We start from the raw sequence: 26420 nt of genomic DNA, 5'->3' as shown, positions 1-26420 counted from the left end.
ACGACAAGAAGGTTATCAGAAGTAGTCAACATGGATTCACCAAGGGAAGATCATGCTTGACCAACCTGATAGCCTTCTACGATGGCGTGACTGGCTGGGTCGACGAAGGGAGAGCAGCAGATGTTGTCTATCTCGACTTCAGTAAGACATTCGACATTGTCTCCCATAGCGTCCTCACAGGCAAGCTAAGGAAGTGTGGGTTGGATGAGAGGACAGTGAGGTGGACAGAGAACTGTCTCAACAACAGAACTCAGAGGGTCGTGGTCAATGGGGCAGAGTCTGGATGGAGGCCTATCACTAGTGGTGTTCCCCAGGGGTCTGTGCTGGGTCCAGTCCTGTTTAATATATTCATCAATGACCTGGATGATGGGATAGAGTGTAACCTCAGCAAGTTTGCTGATGATACCAAGCTGGGAGGTGTGGCTGATACACCAGAAGGCTGTGCTGCCATCCAGTGAGACCTGGACAGGCTTGGAGAGCTGGGCCAAGGGGAACCTTATGAAATTCAACAAAAGCAAGTGCAAGGTCCTGCACCTGGGGAGGGACAACCCCACACACCAGTACAGGCTGGGGGCTGAACTACTGGAAAGTGGCTCTGTTGAGAAGGACATGGGAGTGCTGGTGGACAACAAGCTGACCATGAGCCAGCAACGTGCCCTTGTGGCCAAGGCGGCCAACAGTATCCTGGGGTGCATTAAAAGGATTGTGGCCAGTGGGTTGAGCCTCCCCCTCTACTCTGTCCTAGTGAGACCACATTTGGAGTTTTGGGCCCCCTAGTTTAAGAAGGATGTGGAACTCCTTGATCAAGTCCAGTGGAGAGCTATGAAGATGATCAGGGGACTGGAGCATCTCCCATATGAGGAAAGGCTGAGAGACTTGGGTTTGTTCAGCCTGGAGACGAGAAGACTGAGGGGGGATCTCATAAATACCTATAAATATCTGAAGGGTGGGTGTCAGGATGATGGGACTAGGCTCTTTTCAATAGTGCCCAACGCCAGGGCAAGGGACAATGGGCACAAATTGAAAGACAGGAAGTTCCACCTCAATATGAGAAAAAACTTCTTTCCTGTGAGGGTGACAGAGCAGTGGAACAGGCTGCCCAGGGAGGCTGTGGAGTCTCCTTCCCTGGAGACATTCAGAACCCACCTGGATGCTTTCCTGTGCCCCTTGCTCTAGGTGTACTTGCTCAAGCAGGGGGGTTGGACAAGGTGATGTCCAGAGGTCCCTTCCAACCCCCACCATTCTGTGATTCTGTGTACACATAATCATCCCATGGCTGATGAGATTACATTACAGTTAGTAAGGACATGAGCATTTCTCTTTTGATAAAGGGTCATTTGACACAAGCTCCTCATGGACTTCCAGACCTCTACTCTACTCCCCAAAATATTTCTTTAAAAGGGGCCAAGGTTATTTGTGTATAAGACAGTAGCAGACCTGCATCCCTACAGGGGACCAAATGTGTATGGACCAAATTCTCTCATGCTGCATGTCTTGACTTCAGCAAGCTATGTTAGCAGAGAACATGCCTTTTGCTCAAAAGATGCACTCTTTTCCTTTGATTCTCAGACATTTTGCATTTTTCCATTATAACTGTGAGGCTTACTACCAGTGGGGGTTGTTGAATATGTTGAATGTTTCCAAAACAAAGCTTACTGCTGGATCCATTACTCCATCCTCAGGAACACTAGTGGCCATTGACATTAGTGATGAGAAGGACTTTTCCCTCTTTGATTCTGCTTACAATCCCGCTCAACAAGGCTGGCACACTGAACACTAGAAAACTACCTTCTCATCCTCTCATACTGTGCAGATATAAAAGGATATCACACTGATAAGACTCCCCTCTTTACCCCTGCATCTACCCATAATAGGGGAGATAACTCACAACAAAGTGTGCGTATGTAGTACCAACCATGTCATTACTGTCTAACTGAAAATCTACACAGCAACCCACGTCCTCCATTTCCTTCTTATATATTCCTTGAAATTACCTTGCACCTGTGTCATTTGGCCCTCAGTGACCATGTATTTCATTTTCTTACACAGCTGTACAGACACAGTCAACTCAAGATAAATTTTAGCCAATACCCAGTTAATAGGATCTAATCTATTTTTTGCATGAAATACATTTTTTAAAAAAAGAGTAATGAGGGATGTATCTGTTTTATTACTCATAATTTTATGCTTTACCTGCTTTTAATTATACTGTTGAAATGGCATGTTGGTGTTTTTTAAACTTTTTTTCCGGAATCTGCATTTTCAAAAGGTACTTAACATGCAGATTAGATTGTGCCTTTTGATACTAAGTTTTCTAGCTGTCGCATTGTTTTGATTAGTTCTAACATCTGGGATCAGCATGCGCCATTTTAAGGCATGAAAAAGTTTCTACAATGGAATAGTCCATTCTGAGTAAGAATTCTGCAGTTTGTGCTACTGATACTACGTACCTAAGAAATTTAAAGAGCACTGAAAGCACTCCAAAAGCACATTTCTTCCCGGCTTTTCTCTAATTCCAAGCTCTGAACACTCAAGCAGTCAGCCAATAAAGCCTTCTAGCATCAGCTCCTGAATAGGCACATTAGGTGCCTAAGCATTTTTCTCACTGCTGACCCTCAGAATCTGTCTGCTTTGAATGAGCAGTACTGCAAGAGGTCCTGATATGTTTCTTTTAAGGCATATGGTTTGCCGTGGCTGTAGAAACTTGTTTCTATGTGAAATAGCAGGCTAGGGGAGCGGGGAGAGACAGCTTGACTAGGAAAGCAGATAAACCATTTTTTGTATTAATTACGGTTAGCAAGATCAGTCCCCTGGATATGCAGTTTGCTGTTTTCTTTAGTTAAGATGCATAGGTCCTTCAGTGGTCTCAGATGCTTCTTCTTCCACAGAGTCAAAGGGCTCTTGGAAAACCATTGTGAATGGATTAGCCTTTTCTGCCACAGTGTCTAGATTCCACATTTTTTTCTGGCTGGAAGAATAACCCAACATGGCCTTCCCATCTGAGCCTGGCTGAAGTTTACCTGTCTCTATTTCCCCCATTTCTTCTACACTATTGTCCTGCTTCTCTCAAAAATGGCTTGACTTCCACTGTTCGCAAGGATACCCACTGTCTAAGGAGGCATGATATAGGTGGCCAACTTCCTCTGCTCTGACAATTTCTTCTATTCTGTCTCCAAGTTTCAAGAATTATCTTTGCATGAGAAGCAGCCAGCTAGCCAGAAGTGAGACCATGATTTTCTAGTGGACTTTCTCCAGCTTGAAATCCCACACCCATGAAGTTAAAGGGTTTCTTGTTCCCCTCTTAAATGCAGTTTTATTATGGCAGAGGGAAATCCAAAGAGCTACTAGCCCATCACTTATGTTTTGTTTTTCTGTTGTAAATGTTACATCATAGGGATTGTTCTCCTTTTGCAAACACTGCAGTAGCTATATAAAATTTTCATTTTTCCAGACAGGATTACTTAAATGATAAACAAGCTACTATTGTGCCATATCATTGTGTCAGCAGTGACTGAACAAAGTAAAAATTACACAGTGTAACTTTAAGATGCCAAAATGAAAATCACTTAAAGCTTTCTGACTACTGGGAAAAAAGAAAAAAAGTGAGGAAAAAAAAATCCCACCAAACTCTCAGCAGTACATGATTCAGCTTGTACTGGCTAAAGCTGTATCTGACATTGTCAGTAGCAGAATCCAACTACAGCTCATCAAGAAAAATGTAATTCCTTTATTTGACTGTGTGTTCAGCTCCCTAATTTGAGGATTTTTAATAGTTCTCTGATTCTCAAGGTGGTCATAGTACAAATGGTATCTGCTGTGATAGCTTGCACCCAAAACCTGAACTTTTGACTAACTGCACAGATGAAACTGTTATGCCATTGGTGTTTTCCAGCTGGGAGAAAAACCAACCTTAAAATCCATCTGAGATCACTGCAAAGCAGCTGATACCATTCAAAAGACCACAAAAATGTGGGTGAAATGCTAAATTTTCAATGCTCTCTAAAGAGAAAAGAAAACAGGAAGATCCTTATGAAAATACTAAGTAGGAGATATTATCTTGCCTGACAAAGGCTTGCACGGCAAGACCACTAAACTAAAGAAACTGAAAATATACCCTTTAGCAAAGAACGACGTTGAAATCCATCTTAGCTGTCTTGTTTGCAAATGGAATCTGATCCTCATATTTCAAAGTAGCTGAAAATGACTCAAGACAAATTCACAAATCCAGTTACTCAACATGAGATAATGGAAATTATGGCTCTAAAACTCATGAGGGATGCTTCTGAGAAAATTTCTGGAAAGCGCTGTACAATTATGAATGATGAAACAATGGATTTCTCCAAAAGACAGCTAGCGGTTTTATGTCTGCAGCATGTGGATGACAACATGAACATTAATACAGAGTTCACCAGATTCTGCAATCCATTCTATATTTGTGGTGAAATAACATCAATAATTAGAATGTTGTGTGCAGATCTAAGGGACATCAACTGGTATGGATAATGCTACAACCGTGCTATTAAAATGGCAAGCTTTCCATCAGCCTGACTACAAAAGGAAGAACTACAAGCCATTAATACTCACTACTTAGGATTTTCCTTTATCTATACAGACATTTCTGAAAATGTTTTCTTTTTTTTTTTTTTAAATACCCAAAAGGGATGAAGGATATCAATGAGGATATGTTGCATACATCACCTAGCATCTGTGTCCTCTACCTAGCAAGAGGAATAGCTTCACAGTCTGAAAACTGCTTTGCACGTGTGAAACTTAGGAGTATGTAAAGGGTACAGTGAAAGATTCTGAATTAATAGCACAACAGCTCCAATGGAAAGACTAATATCCTCTTTGGTACCAAATTAAGTAAGAGAATCCTAGACACAGTAAACAACCAATCTTTTCACAGCCCTGCAAGGGATGGGGATGTTAATAGAGAAGGCCACTTTCTTACACAAAGATATTAATTTCCTTCAGTCATCCAGTTAGGATAAAAGTTACAACTTGTTTGTATCCGATGGCTTTTCACCAAAGATTACTGGAGTGCCTGAATGCGGTTACCAAAAATTAGAAGGGAGTTGTGTAAGTGTATCTTGTGCTGAAGTAATTGTTTTTATAGCATCCAGTATTCAATCAATTTGAATGCACAGGCTTAGAAAATGATTCAAGATCTTTAAACTCACATAACAACTCCAAACATAACAGAAATGCAAAAACAAAACAGGCTTCAAGTGGCCGATTCTGATTTCAGCTCTAATTGCCTGATTACTCAGCCTCTTCTGTGGCAAGCCAACTGTAAGCTCACAGAAAGGCCCTTGTAGTCAGTTCAGAAGTATCTTAGCTGGCTCAGCCAAGGCTGGCTTCCAAAACAGCAGAGTTGATAAAGACAATTTTTATGTTACCAGCCATCAGTGCTACAAGCAGGTGCAGTTTCAACACCCTATCATATTAAAAATAGAGCTTCAATCCAGTTATTTCTCCAGTGTTGTATGGTTTTAAAAATTAGAACAGAACTGATGACTTTTTTTGCTTACAGATGTTTTGGAAGAACCCATATCAAGAAATGGAGGGCAAATATGGGTGACTAGAACTTCAGAACTTTTGGGGGCCTGCATATAACTTCTTTCATTCACCTTTTAAAGGCAGCCTTCTGTCCTCTTCTCACAAAGCAATGCTGGATGTGCCTCCTCATAGGCTCAAGTAGCCCTATAAGCAGTTGCTTCATCTTTTCCTTCAGTTTTCAGAAATAACCTATTCCAAGCATGTATCTGTAAGACAAGGCTCCTCTTCTTCCTGAAGCCTCATACACTCAAAACAATCACCTGGCCCAGACATCTACTTGTTTAGAGAAAAAGCTGCCTTTCCTGTGAACACCTATCAGGGGTGTGATGGGAGCCTTGCCTCATCCCAGGACGTTACAGGAGGAGGGCCTAGGTTCCTTATGCCTTCCCTTCTTCCAACAATGGCTTCAAGTGTTTTCTTCACCCTCCCCTATTTATTCCCTGGATAAGTGGGACAGGAAAAGTGTCCTCACTAAGTTAACAGGCTCTCAAACTAGTATCTTGAGCTATAAAGGACTAGTCCACCCCTTACAGAGACAGGTAGTTTTCCCTTCCAAATTCAGCATTTCCTTAGGTTATAATTATAACCCTTTTTCTGAAAGGATTAAAGGCCCCAGAACTTCAAATTACTTGTCCCTATGCTGGTTCTAGAGCTAAAGCATTTAAAGTTCATGGATACTGTGAAAGGGACTTTTCCTCAATTCTTATAAAAGCTCCAGTTATTAACAGCCTATATTTTGCACTGAGATGCTCAACTTGGTCTCTAGGCCACATACTACTATTTTCAGAGACACAATGAATACTCAAAGCTGAGATCAGCATGTCTTTTATGGTATTTTTGTTTAAAAATCCTGGTCTTGAGTCCCCCATTCCCTGCTCAGCCTGACAGTAGAGGAAACCTTGAGAAAAGGCCAGACGTTCAGAAATAAAAGCGTCCGCTACCTACCCAGTATTTGTCTCCCTGTAGGACATCCTGCCAGACCGATGCCTTGACTCCGTTTGCCAAATAGTAAATACTTAAGATATATAATGCTTGATCCCTCTGCATCCCCCAGGAACTACTTCAACATTCACAACTTAAAGAGCTGATTTGTGTTTCCTCCTCCATTTCAGTACAGAAAATAACAAAAAGGAAAAATCCTTGTAAAATAGTTTGTCAGAAACCTTCGGCTTTATCAACAGCATATATATTCTTATGATTTGCAAGTCTTCCTTCCTTATAAGTAGTCTGACTTCATAGTTCAGCAAAGTTTGATCCAGAGATAGTTGGCATCTTTACAGTGAGTTGATAAGTAATGTTTTCATGAAATGTGACAGTAGTTACTGTGCATATAACAGAGTAAAGTAATTGACTCTCCTGATTTATTATAAATGCTATCAACACAAAATTCACAGTAAGACTTTCATTATATTATGTTTTCTGTATAAACATCTCCATGGGTTTTGCCGATCCATTTTACATCCAAGAAAACCTAACAGCAGGGATGCATAAAATATAAATATGTCTGAGTCTGTATTTTGACTATTTCTAAGAAATATGCTTTAAGCAATTAAATTGATAAATAGAACAGGAAAGGAAGCTACTTCATTGTTTAAATCCAACATTTCATGCCCAAATGATTTCACAGGATCCCTCTCTTCTTCAAATTGTCCTTCCACCTACCTGGACTTCCCCCTTCCCCCAACCCCAAAGGAAATGAACTACAGACAGTTTAGGGGGAGATAAGATTTATGCGTCTTAAACACTATAAAGACTTACTATATACTGCAGACAAAAGTTAGACAGTTCCTGCCAAAAACCCAGTCTATACACCCCTAGCTACAGACTGAGTTGGTGCCATAACCTGCAGATTGGAATGTGTTTAAATCAGGCATTACCCAAGGTACATATCAGGTGCTTTGAACCACCCAAAAACATCTGTACTGAGCATAATCATGCAGATACTGCTAGCTTTACAGAACTACAGCACAATGGAAAAATTTCATATCATCTGGTTTGTGACACCTGACCCATCTGTAATATCCAGCACTCTAGGGCTTTTCGGAGAGGTGGACCACTCCTCTGCTAAAAAGCATCTTCAGTTCAAAAAGCTTCAGTCTGAGCCTCTCTCATACGAGGTCAGATTCAAAGCCGGGCTTTCAATGGACAAAACTGGGGGACATGCACAAAATGTGACACTATATTCACGCACCTGTCTGTGTGTTAGATGTAGATGAAAATTGAATACTTGGGGATGTAGAACTCTAGTCAGGGTATTTACAGGAGCAAACTGGCTACAGTCCTGCCCCCATACTTGGCCTTCAAGGTATAAAGATTCAGTCCTCAATGAGACAATGCTTTTGCCTTAACTGTGAAAACTTCATGCAGTGTTTGGGTTAGATTTTCAAATATCACTCCTTTGGATGGCTAGTCATGAGGCATTCATTAAGTGTCAAACAAGCAGATGAAAGTTCTACCACTAAGTATTTTTTCCAATTCCACCATTCTTTCAGCAGCTATAAGCAAACAGTAGCACTCTCGTCCACCAGGAAGAGTCTGTGGGCCAGACCAATCCTATTGGCTGGAAATCAAGATAACTCCCACTGAGATTAAAAAAAAAAAAAGTAAATTGACTCTATTCTAAAATCTTACAGACATCTTGGCAAAAAAGTACACATACATAAAAAGCAGATTCTGAGTTTCCATCTGAAAAAAGATCTTGCAAACGTCTACTTTGCAAAAAAACATCTATTTCTTCTATTCCCACCCTTAAATCTCCTGTACACCTGCAATAGTTTAAAGTATTTATTTGCAAGTTATTATTTTTAAATACAGGTAGCCGATCACATGCACTACCGTGGCTGCGGATACAATATCCTAGCAAAGTAGGACTTCCATAATCCCAGCAGACTCCACCTTTAGAAAGAAGTCCTAGGACAGCTTAAAGTCTCATTCCTTCTTGTTCTCATTCCTACTTTCTTGCACATCTGAAGAAAACACAGAGATGATAGTTAGCTAGGAATTCCTGTAATTATCAAGAAGTAAAAGTTCAACAAAATACTGTTTTCCATGTCTTTCCTTCTTTGTGATATTACTGTGCCTTCCGTGGGCCAAAATTCTACCAAAAGAGGTAGGAGGGACAACAAATATTTAGTGGGTCTAACCAGGAAATTTCTTTATGCTTCAGAGACAAGGACTGAGCTGATAATCTACAGCAAAAGTCCACCAGTAGATCAAAAAGGTCCTCCTTGTGGTAGGTCAATAAAACTCACTCCAGCACTGCATAATTTGTTTACACAGCAGGTCTAGTTTAAGATTCTCAGGTTATTGTTTTAAATACTTTCATATGATCTTCATGAATGGTCACTGTTGTGCTACTCACTCAGATCTCCAGAAACAGGAGTCACAACAAGAGATCTTATTACCCATTGTTGAAAACAAAATAAAACTCTCTCTTCTGTAGTGGAAGTAACCATAGGCAGTCTAATCTCCTTAGCTCCACAGGTGTCTGCCGGTGTGATTTTAAATGGCTGTCTTCCAAGCACATGTAATTTGGTCTACACCCCATCAGCCAAATCTTTCTGTGAAAACTATATCTAGAGCAACTGTCAAACTCTTCAGCAACTGCGTGGCATACAGTATGCGTATGTCCAGCAATGCATGCTGTCCTGGTTTCAGCTGGGATGGAGTTAAATTTCTTCATCGTAGCTAGTATGGGGCTGTGTTTTGGAGTTTTGCTGGAAACAGCGGTGATAATGTGGAGATGTTTTAGTTGTTGCTAAGTAGCGCTTACAATGGTCAAGGACTTTTTCAGCTCCCCGTGCTCTGACGGGTGCACAAGAAGCTGGGAGGGGACACAGCCAGGACAGCTGACCCCAACTGGCCAAAGGGATATTCCATACCATATGACGTCATGCTCAGTATATAAAGCTGGGGGAAGAAGAAGGAAGGGGGGATGTTTGGAGTGACGGCGTTTGTCTTCCCAAGTAACTGTTACGCATGATGGAGCCCTGCTGTCCTGGAGACGGCTGAGAGCCTGCCTGCCCATGGGAAGTAGTGAATGAATTCCTTGTTTTCCTTTGCTTCCACGCACAGCTTTTGCTTGACCTGTTAAACTGTCTTTATCTCAAACCATGAGTTGCCTCACTTTTACTCTTCTGATTCTCTCCCCCATCCCACCAGGGGAGAGTGAGTGAGCGGCTGCGTGGTGCTTAGTTGCTGACTGGGGCTAAACCACAACACATGCCTAACCTACTTGTAGATTAACAGCCCTCCTATCACTGACTTGTTTAGGCCTAGGTCCAATGACAAAACATTCTGCTAAAGAAAACAAAGCATGACACTCAATCCTGCCTTCCCACTGGCTGAGAGTGAAATACTGCCTTGCACAAAAGTACTTATTGCCATCATTTTAATGATGTCAAAATGATACTTTGATTCCAAAAGCTAATCCTTGACTTGAATGAAGTTAGCTAATCCGTCTGTTGTGTCACTTGTCTTCAGAGAGGAGGTTTGTCTTTATTAGGCTGTATTGTTGAATGAGATACTCATAGGAAACAGCTTCCTTATCTATTCCAATAGCCAAAATTAGCCTAGACAATGAAGTGGTACTCTCATACTGGGAAATGTTATAGGGCTTAATCTCAGAAACAGCTACTACAGGAGTACAGAACATTTACTACATTTAAAGGCACATAAGATGACAGGAAGGGCAGTGACTTGCATTCATCCTCTTTCTGTCAGGCCAATACAGCTCTACTCCCTACCCTCACTAAACCAAAACCTTTCAAGCAGAAGAGCAGACAGGGCCTCTGGGAGCTCCCTCCCAGGTTTCAATCTTTGCCAAAGAACCCTAGGCCTGGCTTGCTGTCCTTAGGCTAGTGCAACTCGACTGAAGTAACTTCTGCAAATGCACTTCAGTACTAACACACCAGAGGCCTTTATTATTCAAGCCCCCAACTTCCACTAAACACAACAGCTAATACCAAGTCAGACTTCCAAGGCAAGTACCATCTTCAATGTTCTCTAGAGACATCAATGAATGTGCACAGAGTCCAGGGTAGCTGTGACTTCCTGTGTTTTACAGGTGATGGACTGGAAGCAAAGAGACTTAGTAAGTCAGTCCAGGACAGGCTGCAGGACCTATATTCAGAATAATGCTTTCCCCTAGGTTCACAGTCTCTAGCTGCCTCTCCTTGTGTTATGCCTCAGAATGGTTTATGAACAATCCAGGAGGGTTGCTGAAGAAAAAGGATAAGAGAATTTTGTTCTTAATGAAGAACATCTTCATCCAAACTTGTGCAAAAGTGGAACGGTACTGCTAGTGACCAGGACAGGGATGGGAGCAGCTGCTCTGAATATTTACATAATCAAGATGTCCAAATAAATACATGCAGTTGTAATGGTTGCCATTTCTGCTTGTTAATTTTTCTCCTGTTACTGCATACATAACTCAGCCTGCCTGACATGTATACGTACATACCAGTTTTGTATTTGCCAGAACACTTACAAATCTTTCTATGGTCAAAGTATCTCCAGGCCCCTAATGAGATGCAGTATCTTTTCTTTAGGAAACTTACACAAGGCTTAAAGACAGTTCCTCCCAAAGGAATTTTAAAAAGTGGGTGAGGGAGGGAAAGGGGAGAACTGAGGCACAGAGAGTTCAAGTAATGTGTTCATAGTTGTACAGCAAGCCTGGAGAGAGCTGGGAATTGAAGCCAGACCTCCCAAGGCCCAGCTTAGCACATTAACCACTAGACCCTCTTTCCTGAAAAGCCTACTCCCACTTTCAACTGCATAGCAAATCGGAGCATTGAACTAAATACTTGGCACCAGGCATCAATATTGATGGATCACTTAATTTCCCAATATCTCAAATCATCAGCACACACATCGTGGTCTCTTGCTCCACAACATATACAATATATAGTCTATTTTCACAAAGCCACAAGTAATTGTTGCTTCATCCGTTAAGAGTATTTTGGCAGAATAGAGGTTTTTTTGTTTTGTTTTTGTTTGGAAATCCTGCCAAGAAAACCTCTTTGGTGGATAGTAACACATTTAGGGACTTGTTACATTACAAGTTAAAAGGAAAACTTGATTAAAAATTATATTCAACAGAATGGAGTTCACTGAAGAATCGAAGCATCAAAGAATGGGAATCTTTCCCAGTAAGGCCAAAGTTACTGCCCAGAGTCCATGGCAAACAAAGGAATTATTCATCAGTAGTACACCTTCCCTCCTGAGTAGTTGCAAGAGCATAGAAAAGCAGAGCTGGCCCTGGTATCAAGAGGCTAACTCTATCTTACACAAAAAAAATTACAGTCTAGACTCAGTCACAATGTCCACAATATATTTCAAATTTCAGCTGTGCTTCACAAGATCAGACAGATCATGTTTCCTAAACAATTTAAAGAGTTAGCTCACAGGGCTTCCAAAAAAGCTCTTCAAGGAGAAGTGAACCCCTGAGCATTTTACATATATCCATACACACAGAAATACCTAACATACATTTTCAAGGCTTTCAGGAGACCAGCATACATACAATGGGCTGCCAACATGAGGCAAAGCCCACAAAACCCAACTCTTAAGAGAGAGTAAATACTACAGCCCTGTTTCACTGCTGGAACAGTAGACGTGATGCTGGAACAGTATCACAGTTGACCTACTGACCTGGGGATTTACAGGTCACTGAAACTTCTCGGGATGATCATGTCTTGCTGCTGTCTTTCACTGTAATAAGGGAATGATTTGTATTTGAGTACATACAAGATACTCTTGGATTGGAAGATTCCCTTGATTTAAAAAGGAATCCAAGCCAGCTGCTGGTAATATCAGCAGTCACCAGCTCTGAGCTACAACAGCTCCATCATCTCAGTAATCTAGCCAACTCCTTTCGCATTGTGGTTTAACCACATATGCTAAAAATACCTCTCAGTGGGGGTGAATTTAACAGAGAAAGGGAAGACAGCCAGCCATCATTTCCTGAATTTACAAGACGAAAGATACTCCTGCAGGTGTGCTACCTATGAGTTGGAAAGTTAGTTACTTCTCAATCACCAGAAGAACTAAGACTACCACAGGGACAAAGCTGACCTTGAAGGTAAATCAGTCTACAAAATACTATGGTCCCTCCCTAGCTGGTGACCTCTGTGAAAGGATCCAGTTCCCTGCATCATACAAAGTCAGTGCTATTCTTGGAAGCCAAAGGGATCAAGGATTGAGATTTTGTTGCAGTTTGAGGAGATACCCAGTGGGTTGTTTGATCCGAATTCAAGTAGGAAAGTAAGTTGGATTAGGGTAAGGCCTGCAATTATGAAGGGGAGTAGGAAATGTAGGGTGAAAAAGCAGGTTGGTGTTGGGTTGTCCACTGAGAATCCCCCTCAAGCCCATTCAACAAGGGTTTGGCCAATATAGGGGATGGCTGAGAATAGGTTGGTGATTACTGTAGCCCCTCAGAAAGATATCTGTCCTCATGGTAGTACATATCCTACAAAGGCAGTTGCTATGAGGGTGAGTAGGAAGATAACTCCTGTGTTTCATGTTTCTTTGTATAGGTAGGAGCCGTAGTAGAATCCTCATCCAATGTGGAGATAGATGCAGATGAAGAAGAATGATGCACCATTTGCATGTAGGTTTCTGATTAATCAGCCATATTATACATTTCCACAAGTGTGGGAGGCTGAGAAGAATGCTAGGGTTGTGTCTGTGGTATAGTGTGTAGCTAGTAGCAGGCCGGTCAGGATTTGTGTTATTAGGCAGATGCCTAATAGGGAGCCGAAGTTTCATCAGGTGGAGATATTTGCGGGGGTAGGGAGGTCGATTAGGGAGGTGTTAACTATTTTTAGTAGCAGGTGAGTTTTTCAGATGTTTAGGGCCATTAGGTTTGGGCTCTGTGTGTTGATGGATCAAGGAATCTTTGAATCAAAGATTCAAAGATTCATGGCAAGAAATCTGCCCTCCTGCTTCTATGATGGAAAGCAAATGTTCCAAGTCTACACAAAAATGCAATGGATTACTGTACTTATCTGTCAGCTCTTCCATGTGGATACATGCAAGGCTGAACCACTATACTGCCGTCACCACACTGCTTTGTGCATTACAGACATGTCCCAGCTATGCTTATCTGTCCATGTGGTCAAATCATCACAGCTTAACAGCTGAGCCGTTCTGTCTGTTCATGGAGTAAGCATTTTTAGCCTGAAGCAGGTGTGAGATCATTCTTCTCAAATATTTTTTCCAGGGTGAGCCAAGCTAAGTTACATTGTCTCCCCTTTCCCACAGGCCAAGAGCACAGTAGGGGACAGTCATCACAGTGTAGCTGGCACATGAGAATTTTTATTTTGCAAAAATGAACATCAGTTATAAAAGCAGAAGACTCTCATTGTCCCGTCCTTGCAAAAAATCCCAAACCTGTCTAAAAAACAAACTTGTACATTGAACAGGCATGTCTCTGGCCAAATAAAGTCACAATTTTAACCTGTGGTTAAAAAAATATGAACAATTTAAGTGACCAAAAAACATTACATTATAGAGAAATTCCAAGCCAACATGAAGAAGAGAAAACAAAAAACAAAGAGCATGAGCTTTTTGTTTGGCTCAACTCAGTGAAAACTGTGGATATAACGTGAACACTTCTTCGGTGAAAGATCAAGACTAGTTCTTCACAGCTCTGCTCTAAATGGAAGAAAATACAACTCTTAGACATGTAACACTTGAACAGCCACTGGTCTAGTCCCAACTCTCCATCTTTTCTTTTTTCTTTTCCCCCACAAAGCTTATAGTGATTGAACAATTTTCTTATCCCTGACTGCATGCTGCCAACATTGGTGCTACAGCATAGACATTATGACTTTAATAAAACTAGAAGCAGCTAATGGGTAACAATAAAAAATAATATTTTTCCTTCAAGCAATTAAATTGTAATATAGGGCTCTCTAATTCCTTCCTGTCTGGTCCCATGGGCCTAAGAATAAGGCAACATAAGAAATAAATAATGTGTTGCTGTTACACTGTTCCAACCAAATCTTAAAGTCCCTACAGGAGAAATATTGTCTCCCTCATTAATTCTGAAATCTCTTTTATGGTTTCATATATCAAGTTACCTTTCTGCTAACCTTTTATTTATACGCTAGTTTACTGCATTATGTTTCCAATTCAGCATTGTTTTAATGAGTAACTTGGCTTTGATAAGTCTATGACACATCACAGACAAATTCATGTAACGTTTAGCCCAGCAAACACTCCAAAATAAGCAGACACCCAACATTCAAAGGGTCTGCAATATTTTGCAACCACACCTTAATGTTAGTTTTTATTTATTCCCTTCCAAATAACTTCCCAGCTCACTTTAACAAAGAGGTACTCGCAGCAGCCAAGAAAGGTATTATGTTAGAAGGGAGGGAGGGGTCAGTAAGCATTTAGACATGAGTATTAAAATATCAGAGTCTGATTTCTGAATCAGACCCTGAATAACCTATATGGAATGAAAGCAACAACCCCAAAACTGCATGTTTAACATAATCTGGGAATTTACTTCATCTACTGTCAGGGAAGCTGCAGAGAGTCTGGTCAAGATCAGTCTTTCAGAGCTAGGTGGAGAACGAACAGATGTAACCCTCTTCTAAATGTTTTTAATGTAACCTGCATGGTAGTTACATACAGGTATCAGAAGGCTCTATGAGCAAAACAGCGGCTTCTCAAGTCTACAAAGTAATCTGTAAGCATTTGCAAGATTGCACTTATGTGAAAGAACTAGATAATGCACAGAGAACAAAAGACAAACCTCAAAACATGCAGTGGAAATGCAACCATCCCATCAAGAAGTCTTGCACAGGGATCTCAGGCAAGAGAAGGAATCTGTACCTTGAGGTGAAATCAAAGGGGGACTAAAAGGGTAAGATGGGGGAAAGCTACAAAGTGTCTGCTGGACTAAAAGGAGATGAGAAACCTTCAAATTCAATCAAGGTGGTCGTTTGGTTTTTGTTTTGTTTTGTTTTTTTAAGAGCTGTGAGACTTAACTCAGAAACTAACCCAAGGCTGAACCCAAAGAGGCTGCAGGCTGGGGGGTTCTGCTTTCACCACATGGCTTCTTCAGGGCTCTTATACCAGCTCTTTAGCCTGTCCACCCTGAGCCTTGGACTTGCAGCTGTTCATCCTAAACAGGAGGCATACTTGATCTCATTTACTGTCCCCACCAGGGATGGACATTTCAGTGAGAAACATCTCTCTCATGCCACCTGGGTTGCAAAACTCCTACACAATGTAACCCTGACATTGTTACAGAACTGGCATCCTGAAGATTCACAGACGCAGCTCAAAGCATCGCCCCTGTTCCAAAAAAAAGACAAATCAACTATAGGAAAGTAAGTGTTAATTCCCCAATACTGTAAAAAGATCGTTATCCCAATTCAAAATGGGATTGGGAAAAAAGGGGGTTGGGGTTTGATTCTGTTTCTTTTCTTAATCTGACATATTACCTTTGCTGGAGTTTGTGAAAATCACACAGTTACGAAAGCATAAACAGCACTGAGGAGAAAGAGTCTATCTTCCCATTTCAGAGAGACTGCACTAGGATACAGTTCCTAAGGCACCAGCTTAATTAAAAATGAAATTTTTTAGTGTTGGACACATTTAAAGTACGTGCCTGAAATGAGTGTGTGTTAACCAGCTTAGCTTTGCTTCAGAGAACTCTTCCGTCTGGTAAAACTCCCTAGTATTTTACAACAGCACCCATGTCCCCACACCCACACACACCACTATCATCTTCAGTGATGATATGCGTCCTGGAAATACTAGTTATTGTAGCTCCGAGCCCTGCATTTTATGAGCTTTGAGTAATTCTTAGCACTCAAAAACCTCATTCCAAACAGGAATAAAGTTCGGGGTTTTTTAATTAAAAAAAAAAAAAAAAAGACAGGTAGTGGTTGGCATGAACAGAAATGGGGACCAGAAATTTCTTTTTCCCTGCACATAGTTTTGGTTGCATTTACGGGCTGCTGCATTCAATAGTTTGATCAGTTCCACATTAAGTGAAATTTTACTTTTGACCACTCTAAAGTGGAGCTCTAAGGATTTCTGAGTTACAATATTTACTTATATGCAGTGGGTTTGGCCCACATACTCTCCCCTCAGGCATTAAGCACTTTACAAAAGCAGGTAAGTATCACTAGCTTCATTCTGCAAGCAGCGAGCCCAAGGCAGCGAGAATCTGCCTGACTCATGCAGGATTGTAACGATAAGCCAAGGCAGGGTCAGGCCCCAAACTCAGATCTGACACACAGCCACATGGCTAGACTTCAGCACTGTGACCAGAGGCAGATGGCATTCAGTTGGGTTATACACCATGGGTTCATAATAAATTTTACTGGACTCAGGAGGCCAAGTATATCACCTTTTTTGGCAAAATGAAAATACTAAATTAAGGATTTAATCACATATACACGGCTTGTGAGGCATTCCCAGGGATGTCCCTGATCCGAAGCTGAGAGGCAGCAATGCTGTCAACTGGCTGCAGCTCTTACATGCTCAGTCAAGCCACATCTGTGCAGACTATTTAGCCCTTATCCAACCCAAGAATCCCAGTCAGATCCATTTAAAGGACTTCACAGCCAGGTCTGTAAGTCCAAGCTCACTAATAATACACTTGTGCAAGCAGACCTTTGAAGCCAACAAGACTACTCAAGTACATAAGGACAGCATACTGGCATATGAGATTGATCTTTCCAAAATTGAAACAACCAATTTCCAGAATATTTTCTAAAATTAAGAGCAGCACTGGAAATTACTAAAAGTAAGGACATTTCATACCCACTGAATTATGTCTCTACTTACACAGCATCAGGTTCATCAACTTCTTTTCACTTAAATTTAAAAAAGAACAATATTCACTGTTAGTCTTCCCTCTCCATCTGCTTCTCAGTTACAAGATTTTGCTTATGAATGCAGAGAAGAAACAAAGAATGTAATGAAGATGCTTTTGAAGAGAGAATTATTTGCTGCTGCTGCTTTTCAAAACTGTTACTGTTGCAGGACACTTCAGTATCTTTGATTCACAAAAACCATTATTTATAATATACATTATATATATTTAGTACATATTAATATATAAGTGTATAAACATATGTACTACAGTATACACCAAACTACTTAGATAAAACATTTGTCAGAAAGGACAATTTCTTAAACCGCACAGAGCTGAAGAGAATTTTTTCTGTTTCATGGAGTGCTTATTTCACTCCATTAAACTATTTTTTCTGTTGTTCTCAGTTGGGGCTTATACTGGTATCACTCTCACCACCAGAACTATACCTACAAAATGCTCTATAAAAGCATGAGTTATAACATCACAGTTTAATCAGCCCTAACCTGACTAGCTTAATGAGGAACAATTGTATAAGTAGGAAAATGATTTACCTTGGGACTCTGAGGCAGATAATTTTGGTTAAATTTTTCCAGATGGCTTCAGAATCTGAAAATTAGCCAAACGCTTTACCTACCTACTGAAAGAGACTGGATGCCTTCCCTGGCTGATTCATGAAAATAACATGTATATGCTCTATATGGCATGATACCCTCCATTCTTGGCTACAAGCACAAGGATATAATTATCACAGTGAGCTGATAAGTGTTGTTCTTTCTGTTTATATTAGTAATGCAGATTAAACACAAACTACTTGCAGCCTCTGGATTTTATATTCCTCCCTTCTTTTCTTTGATCCAGTAAGCTCTAATGGCAGGAAATGGGGCATTTCTGTCTCCCAGCAGCACAGAGATGGCACAATGCTAGTGCTATATGTGTATGTACTTGAGTATATATTTATGTATCCATATATATCTCTAGCATAGTGCTTTGAACATGCTTGATAATAAGGGCTTAAATATGGCTGTTTCTTACTATCTAGGATGCACCACAAGACAGTGGTGCATGTTAGACAAGGACTTCAGCTCAGCAATACCTAGTGCTCAGTTATCCTACAGTGACAGCGCTCCCTGTGACTGTCTCTGCATACCAGTTGGGTTTCCTTAGAGCTGTCTTTTCTTTACAAGAACCCCTCTCTTTACAAGGACCCAACACCATGGCCAATAGGTTATCCTCACTTCCCACACACCATCCAGGGAAATCCTGATGTATGATTTGGCCAACACAGGCATCTTCTAAAGGCCTCCTGCCCAGCTTGTTTAGCCTCCTTCAGCAATGCCCCAGCATCGTCAGTCTGCATCCTCCACAGCCAGGAGAAGCAGAAACACAAACCAACAATAAGAAAAAAAAAAAAGAAAAAAGCCAAAGAAAAAGCAATAGGGTGAAGGGGAACAACTGTTCTGGCAAAGCATGGCAGGACAGACCAAAGGAAGTAGAGAAGCTGGGGGGAGCCAGCAAGAATCTTTTCAGTAGGATGCCATGTTGAGAGGAAAGTTATAACTGCAGGCCTTCCTCCCTGGCAGCCTGGTACCAACACTTTGACTCCAAGGACAATTCTTTTGTAAGACCAGAAATCATTAATAGCGCAACTAGTTTTCCTAGTGAAGCAATATCTGTTGGAGCTGAAGGAATTCATTTTTCCTTCAGCTTACACAAACTTAGAAAAGTCTAAGTCAAGAGGAGGATTTCTGGGTCCAGTGCCTGGTTTATCGCTAGTACCACTACATGAAACTCCAAATGAATTTTGCTGACAGAAGTCAAACTTAGCAAACGAGACAGCATTTAAACATCAAGGAGAGGGCTGTGAAAGACAGCTAAGCATTAGGATAGAGGGGCCACAGAATCTGTGTTATTGGCGGTGTGTAAGAACAGACTTGGCAAAGATCATCTAGAAATGGTGTGGGGAACGTTGATCCTGGCTGGGGAAAGGAGGATGTCTGTCATCTCTTGAGTGCTGGCCATCATCACCAGACATTTTCACTCGTGATTAAAAGCACTATTTCTCCAGCAAAACCTAACAACCTGGCTATGAGGGCAGAGATTTGTGATGCCCTCACAACGCTGAGGGGTACCATTACTAGTATAAGCCAAAACACAATAAATACTCTTCTACCTGCCCTTCATGTACAGCATCCCATTTCCCATTTGAAGATACTGTCTTTTTAAAAGTGATAATTTTTTTCCATTTTATGTAGGACTGAGGGACTATGCTGCATTTTCTGCAATACCATCCATTTTCTCCCCCTCTTTTTCTTTTTGCATAAACATTATGCATCTCTGATTTGCATCAGTTCCCAACAAAATAATTCACATTCTTTTCAGTCTCAAACACCCCCCCCCTTTTTTTTTTTAAGTCTCTGATCTATTATTCAACCCATATTTGAAGTCTTTTAAATTCTGCTGAATCTTTTAGGAGGCAAAATATTGATATAACAACACTGTATTATTTCCAGTGCTATTTTCTATTCTCTTCGTTTTATTCTCTAACATCTGTTGTTTTGGCTTATGCCATACAGTTGGGGAAGGAGGGCTGAAATCTCTATAGGGAAGCATCTGCATTATGAAGATTTTCACTTACTAATGGGAGAGAAGGTCTATTCTAAAATCTCAGGTTGGAAGGGATGTTTTAGTGAGCAAGCTAGGTGGGGGAAAAAAAAGAAATAAGAGAAAACAGAAGAATTTCCACTGGATTTGTTGGAAATCGGGGCTGTAGTTTAGCTAAGAGATTTTCAAACACAGCTTGCTCTGATGATACTAGGTGCAAGGTCTTGTTTTAGCCCAAATTAAATCACACAACACTTTATAAAAACAACTGTATTCACAGAAAACTGTATTTGTTATATAGCTTTCTCATTTTGCAAAGTTTTTTAGTTATCTGTCTTGAGAAGTCCAAATGAAAGCAAATCATAAATATACCTACAATTTGCATTCCTTCCCCATAGAAGATACTGAAGCATCTTATTCATTTAAATACTTGAAACCTATAATTTCAACACATTTTTACCATTATCTCGTCCAGAAAAGATATTGATTTTAGATTAAAAGTAAACAGCTATTAATTCAGCACAAGTCTTTCCATTTTGATGAAGAAGTTACAGGAAGGAGGTGAATATTGCACAACAACAAGTAATTTTACTTTATTGACATAAAAACTATACTTAAAATTTTCTTATATTTGTAATGAACTGTACTTCTAAAAGTCTAAGCTGATATGAGGTTAAAATGCTATATAACCCAACTTACGACCTCAAGGCTATCTTCTCACGCAGCAATTTGTCTGCTTTAGGGAAGACACAGCTTTGCGGAGGATCCAGGTTAGCACAAATTCAGCCACAGAAGGCTAAAGCTCAGAATGAAAATGCTGCACCAAGCCAGAATGTGTCCTTAGATACATCCATGTATCTGAAATCAGTGGCAATATTCCAGGTTTGCACCTGTGTAACCGATAGCAGAATGCAGGTATCTGTTTTCCCTTCAGACATAATATTCAGTTAAGACAAGAAAACAAATTCAAGCTGTTCCCACTTCTTATGTTTACCCAAATCCTCTAATTGCTCTCCACAGGAAATACTTAGAGGATACTCTTATGCTGACATGCAAAATATTACACAGGGTGATTCCCTCTAACCTATTACTAAGAATTCTGTGCAAAGCCCCACGTATCAAGGTGGGGACAAGCAGCTCCACCTGACTCTTGCTGATTTACCCAATTTGCACCTGCATAAGCAGAATTCAGAGCGTGTTTACAGAGTAGTTTTTAGCAGTGTCAAAGGCTGTTTGCACAGGTCTGCTGACTGGGAATCCTGAAGCATACAGAACGCATGTAGGGCCAACAGTAAAAGCAGTAGGCCATAAAGGGTCACAAGTTCTTAAGCAGAACTGAATAAATTCACTTGAAAGACCAGAAATACGAGGTGGCCTGTGGCTCACAAAGGGAGAAAAACAAAACTCAAACTTTCCAAAGAGCAAAAGCTTATTAATCTTTTTCTTTTCAGCTTCTGAAGTTTTATAACCACATATCTCACCTACAAGTACGCAGTCTAAGACCAACGTGTCTTGTTCCGTGTAAACTCCCCAATCAATGCTGCCTCCTTTTCTATTAATCCACCCTTTAAAATCTGTTTTTTTATCAGGTTTTAATGTCTAACATGATTTAATCAAGAACACATGCCTCATAAATATCATCTGTCATGTTCCATTAGTTTCATGTGGAAAAGTACAAGTCAATAAACAAAGGTTGTGCCATAAATCTGCCTTGAACACATTATACCTCAAATAAGAAAATAAAAACATGTGTGTCCTTTGACCTGGATATTTTTAAAATGGAACTTCAGGTATTGTCTTATGCCTTTAAAAATGTCTAAAGCATTCACAATTAATTGTGTACCTAAGCAATTTCAATTTACATAATGTTGATATAGAGACGGTGATTAAATAAGCACTATGCCTTTAAGGCACCTGTTAAATAACATCACTGCCTCTGGGTTAAACTGATATCCTGGTCTGCACAATGAAAACCAGGTCTCTCCACCATGCAATTCTGCTGTAAAAATCCCTCATAACACACACGAGGCATTGGGCTCAGTTATTAAAAGACAGAGGGGAAGAAAGGAAAAAGAAGGGGGGGCGGGGAAAGGAAAAGCACCTTCTCTTGTCTGCTGCATGGAAACGTGGTTGCTGTAAACACCACCAAGTCCAAACAGCAAGCATCCCTATGAGCTCTCCTCAGGCACTCCACTCCGGCATTGGTGGGCACTAGTTTGTCACCAGTTGTCTGATTGTCTAAGTACACAAATAACATGAGATACTCAGTTTTGGTACTTACACCAATGATCAAGTTTGATGCTTGGGTCATCTGGGAATTTTCACTGAAGGAAATTCCCGGCCTTTCCAGAGTTGCAGGCCATGGTCAGTGCTTTCAACCTCTCCTGCTCTTTGCAGCACACAGCAGTTTGTGGCTTTTGGTATTTTCCACTAATGATCTCAGTTTGTTATAGGCTGCTGGGGAGAGCTTTGCGGCCTGTGGGTGGTGTGGGACAGATGCTTCCTGGACTGCACGTTGATTGCCTGCAATAGCAATATACTGGATTTGATCGTTCACGTGGTCTTTCACAGTCCCTTGCTCCAATCAACCCACTGGGCTTTGGATTGGACACCCTCCCTGCCCCACTTTTTGCTCTACAGCAGCACAGACAAGAAGGGCCAGAGTTTTCACTGGGGTCCCTGTCCATCCCCCAACAACTTTCTGTGCAGCATGCTGCCCATTGTGTCCTAGAGCTGGTCGACTTGTGAGGTGGCTCACTCAATTTAGCTCTGCCAAAAGCAATATTCACTTGTTGAGGCCCTGCTGAATTTGGTAGGACCTGGGAAGGGGTGAACAGTTCTGATTCCTGTCTAAAAACAGGAAAATTGGACAGACAACAGCTCTAGAGTCCTTGAGAAGGGAAGTCAAATGTTTTCTTCTCATGCATTGTGAAATCTGATGAACAAGAAGCTCACAACTCAACAGTATTTTCCTTCTAAAGCTTCAAAATTTAAAATATCTAGGTTTTTTCCTTAATGACTACTTTGATCACACACACACACTTACTTCCTGCAGGTCCAGTTTGACCTCTTTTTGCAAATGGGCCTATACTCATGTCCAAAGTAGTTGACCCCATTGGTTTTTAATTTTTCCTCCTGCCTTTTCCCAGTGTTTCCTCCCTTCTGTGTCCAGCCCCACCTTCAACTTCTCCCAACCCTTCAGCCACCAACTGATCGGCCTAGGATGTGCGCAGACACAGATGGTCTGGGTGCCCTGACCTGCTCATCACATATCTCTCAGAAGGAAATGGGTAGCATATTGCCTCTCCCTGCCCAACTTTGCAGTTGTAGCATTTGCTCCTATGGGGAACAGCTGAAGTTAACATTGAACTGTTTTATGCAAGTCCCAACACAGAGTTTTCTAGTTTTCACTCCTTTCAAATGTTCACCTTTGAAAACAGGAGCTGCATGTCTACAATCCCAGTTCCTCACTGAGTACTCACTGGTTCCTCTGCCTCTGGATTTGGAATTACAGGATAACACTATTAGTCAGGAACTGGTAAGGTAGAGCACTCCTAATGTAGTTACCAGGCTCTGACATTCACTTACCCAAATCTCTACAAACTGTGTGTTGTTAAATAATCTGCCAGAGTTTATAATCTTCTAGGAATGTCCACTGCCCTCCAACTTGTTCCAACACTAAAACTGCCCAAAGAACGTCAATGTGCCTTATGACACCTCACTGTGCTTACCTGTGCAGGGCAGCAAGCAGACCTCAGCTTCTGCTGCCCTCACAGCACCGCCAGTCTGAGGGTATGCCTGGAATATACAGCTTTTTATGGAGTTCCTCCAAGTTCCCAGTCACACCTTCCTGGTACCAGACAGGTCAGTCCCAGTGCAGATCAGCCAAAGTTGTGACTGGGTGTTGTGGGGATGGGAAGAGCCCATGTGATGAAAACCCAGGAGGAAATAGATGACAGCAGATACAGACAAGGGAGGACAAGTTAAGCAAGCAAATCTCACATTCAGCCAGTGGTGCTGATGTGTCTGGCACCACAAACAAAGCCACAAAAGCATTCTAGCACCACAAAATTTCTGCAGTATTGCTGAGCAACACTACTGAGTTTACCTGAAAATAAACAAAATAGATTTACAACACCAATGTTGTGAGTCTCTGCAAGGAGGAGGCTGGCAAGGGGGATTCCTGTCACCACAGGAACTCCCTCACTCTCACATTACTTAGTTGGCAGTACTACCAGCCCTGTGGGCCCATATTAGAACTATGAATTGCACAGTACCACAAGCTTAAGACAGCACCCAGTAGGGTGATCATCATCACAGCAACCAGCAGAGTAACCCTCACAGCACCTGAATGCAGCCCTTCACAAGTCAGAGTTTAGAGAACCAGCCCAAATGGCTGGGCAGAGACTCAGACCTCCGGAGCATCTCACAGGACACACTGGGAGCATGCAAAGTATTTTATTTTATATGTTAAGTGAGAGGACGCTTCAAGTTCCCAGTGCAAGACACAAAATCAGTGTATGGTACACAATCCCAAGTGCATTCTCCCAGGCTACATCTAACCTGGCTGAACACCAGGGCCCTTCGCTGGCAGAGGAACAAGTCTCTGCCAAAAACCTGCACTAATTACAGCTGCTCTCAGGGCCCTTATAAACATCAGGCTCCACTTTCCACCTCTTGTGTTTCCTTTTCTTTCAATAACGAAATTTTAAAAAGAAAACTAGTTTTCTGGGTCAGAAGACTCTACACATTAGAACAGTTTGATAGGAAAGTCATAATACTTGTAATTCCCCGAGATCTTTTATCTTGCACATCTCAGACAGGCTCCAATAGTATCACCTGGCAAGGAGCCAAAGGAGCTCTGCTACTAAACCAGCATGATAAGATCAGCACTGAGTGGAGGAAACGCCAACAAAAATCTCCCACTTTTCCCTGGATTTTCATCCAAATAAATGACTATGTCACTTTCGTTCCCCCCTCGACAAAGTCTCAGCGCCTGAAGGTCAGCCCCGTTGTCCCTCAGTAACACTAAATTAATAAAAGAGTATTTCTCTGAGTCACTCTCCTACCCCACTACTTGTCTACAAGGCCTCAACTCCTTGGTGGAACAGTAGAATATCACACAGCATAGCTTTCTAGACAACTGTCTGCATAATGTGCTGGAATTCACAATGGGAAGGATTCAAAATTAATACTATTGCACCACTCATAGAAGACGCCATAAAAGGAGACCCACAGAAAGCACAAACTATGTAACCTTCAATGCCAGAAGACTGAGCACCAGATCCAGAGAGGTATTTAGGCACTGAATTTCCACTGATGTTAGTGGGAGTCAGGTGCTTAAGTACCTTTCTGGATCAGACCTTTAGAAGAGGAAGCTTCAAGGCTTGATTTTTCAGTGGTTCTACAGTTCCTACAAACTCTTCAGCACCTCCTTTGAGGGGCAAGTCCTTCAAAGGAATGCCTAGGAGACTCATCACACGTTTGTCTTGCCTGAAAACAACCATTCAGTTCTCAAAGGAAATAGACTGGACCTGGTAAGTACATGAAAAAAAAACCAACACCTTTTATGACATTGTTCAGGTGCCACTGTTGGCTTCCTAACAGCCATTTAACTCCATGAATCTCTCAGGCAGGGTCCTGTCTCTACTACCAGGCTTACAGAGTGGCAATATGATAGAAGGCATCTGACAGCTATTGCATTGTGGAAGAATATCTGATAGATATTAGCTGCTTGTTAAAACTTACAGATTGTTTTCAGTTAACATAGGCATCGCTGAATTTCACTGGGTCTTAAAAAAAACAAAAACAAAAACAAACAAACAAAACAAAATGAAATGAAACATAAAAACCCACAAGAAATCTGTCCACAACAACATAAACCAGGAAACCAACAGGATTCTGTAACTGATCATCCATAAAGAAATTGAACTGCATATGCTCTTAGTGGGCACTAAAGGGCAATCACTTGCCTCGTTCAGAAATATAAATCAAAGATACCACCCAAAGGAAAGGGGAAGGAAAATAAGGCCCTTGTGATGACAGTTCAGATTGAAATTAATTTGCCCACTTGCAGAAATTCTGAAAGTGTTTGCTCTTGATTTTTCATCCCCACCACATGGCAGCTGCTTTCTTCCAAAGCACACACTTGCACTGTCGTGGGCTGTAGGAACAAGACAGCCAACACTGGAAATAGACGTGTCCCGCAGTGGCATGGCAAGCAACAGGCACAGTGGCCACACCACAGGGTGCACAGAGCCGTAAGTACATATACAGACAGACTTGTGTCTGGCCCAGGGACTGACAGAGGGGGAAGGTGTCACAAATATAAATCTCAGACCAGGGAGCCAAAGAACTCAACCGAATTTTAGTCACATGGGTATCTCTCAGTTTCCCTTGGCTGCCTCGATCAACTGTG

At 41.3% G+C, this 26420-nt stretch overlaps 1 protein-coding gene and 1 pseudogene across 2 annotated transcripts in view; both read right to left on the bottom strand.

Annotated features, from left to right (window-relative positions):
- Positions 1-26420, bottom strand: part of GLIS1 (GLIS family zinc finger 1) — a 211998-nt gene that overhangs the window by 170244 nt on the left and 15334 nt on the right. The gene's annotated exons all lie outside the window — the stretch shown is intronic.
- Positions 12729-13418, bottom strand: LOC135313994 (cytochrome b-like; annotated as a pseudogene).

Source organism: Phalacrocorax carbo, chromosome 6 (genome assembly GCF_963921805.1).
Source record: "Phalacrocorax carbo chromosome 6, bPhaCar2.1, whole genome shotgun sequence".
NCBI lineage: Eukaryota > Metazoa > Chordata > Aves > Suliformes > Phalacrocoracidae > Phalacrocorax > Phalacrocorax carbo.
This window is presented reverse-complemented; position numbering and strand designations above follow the sequence as displayed.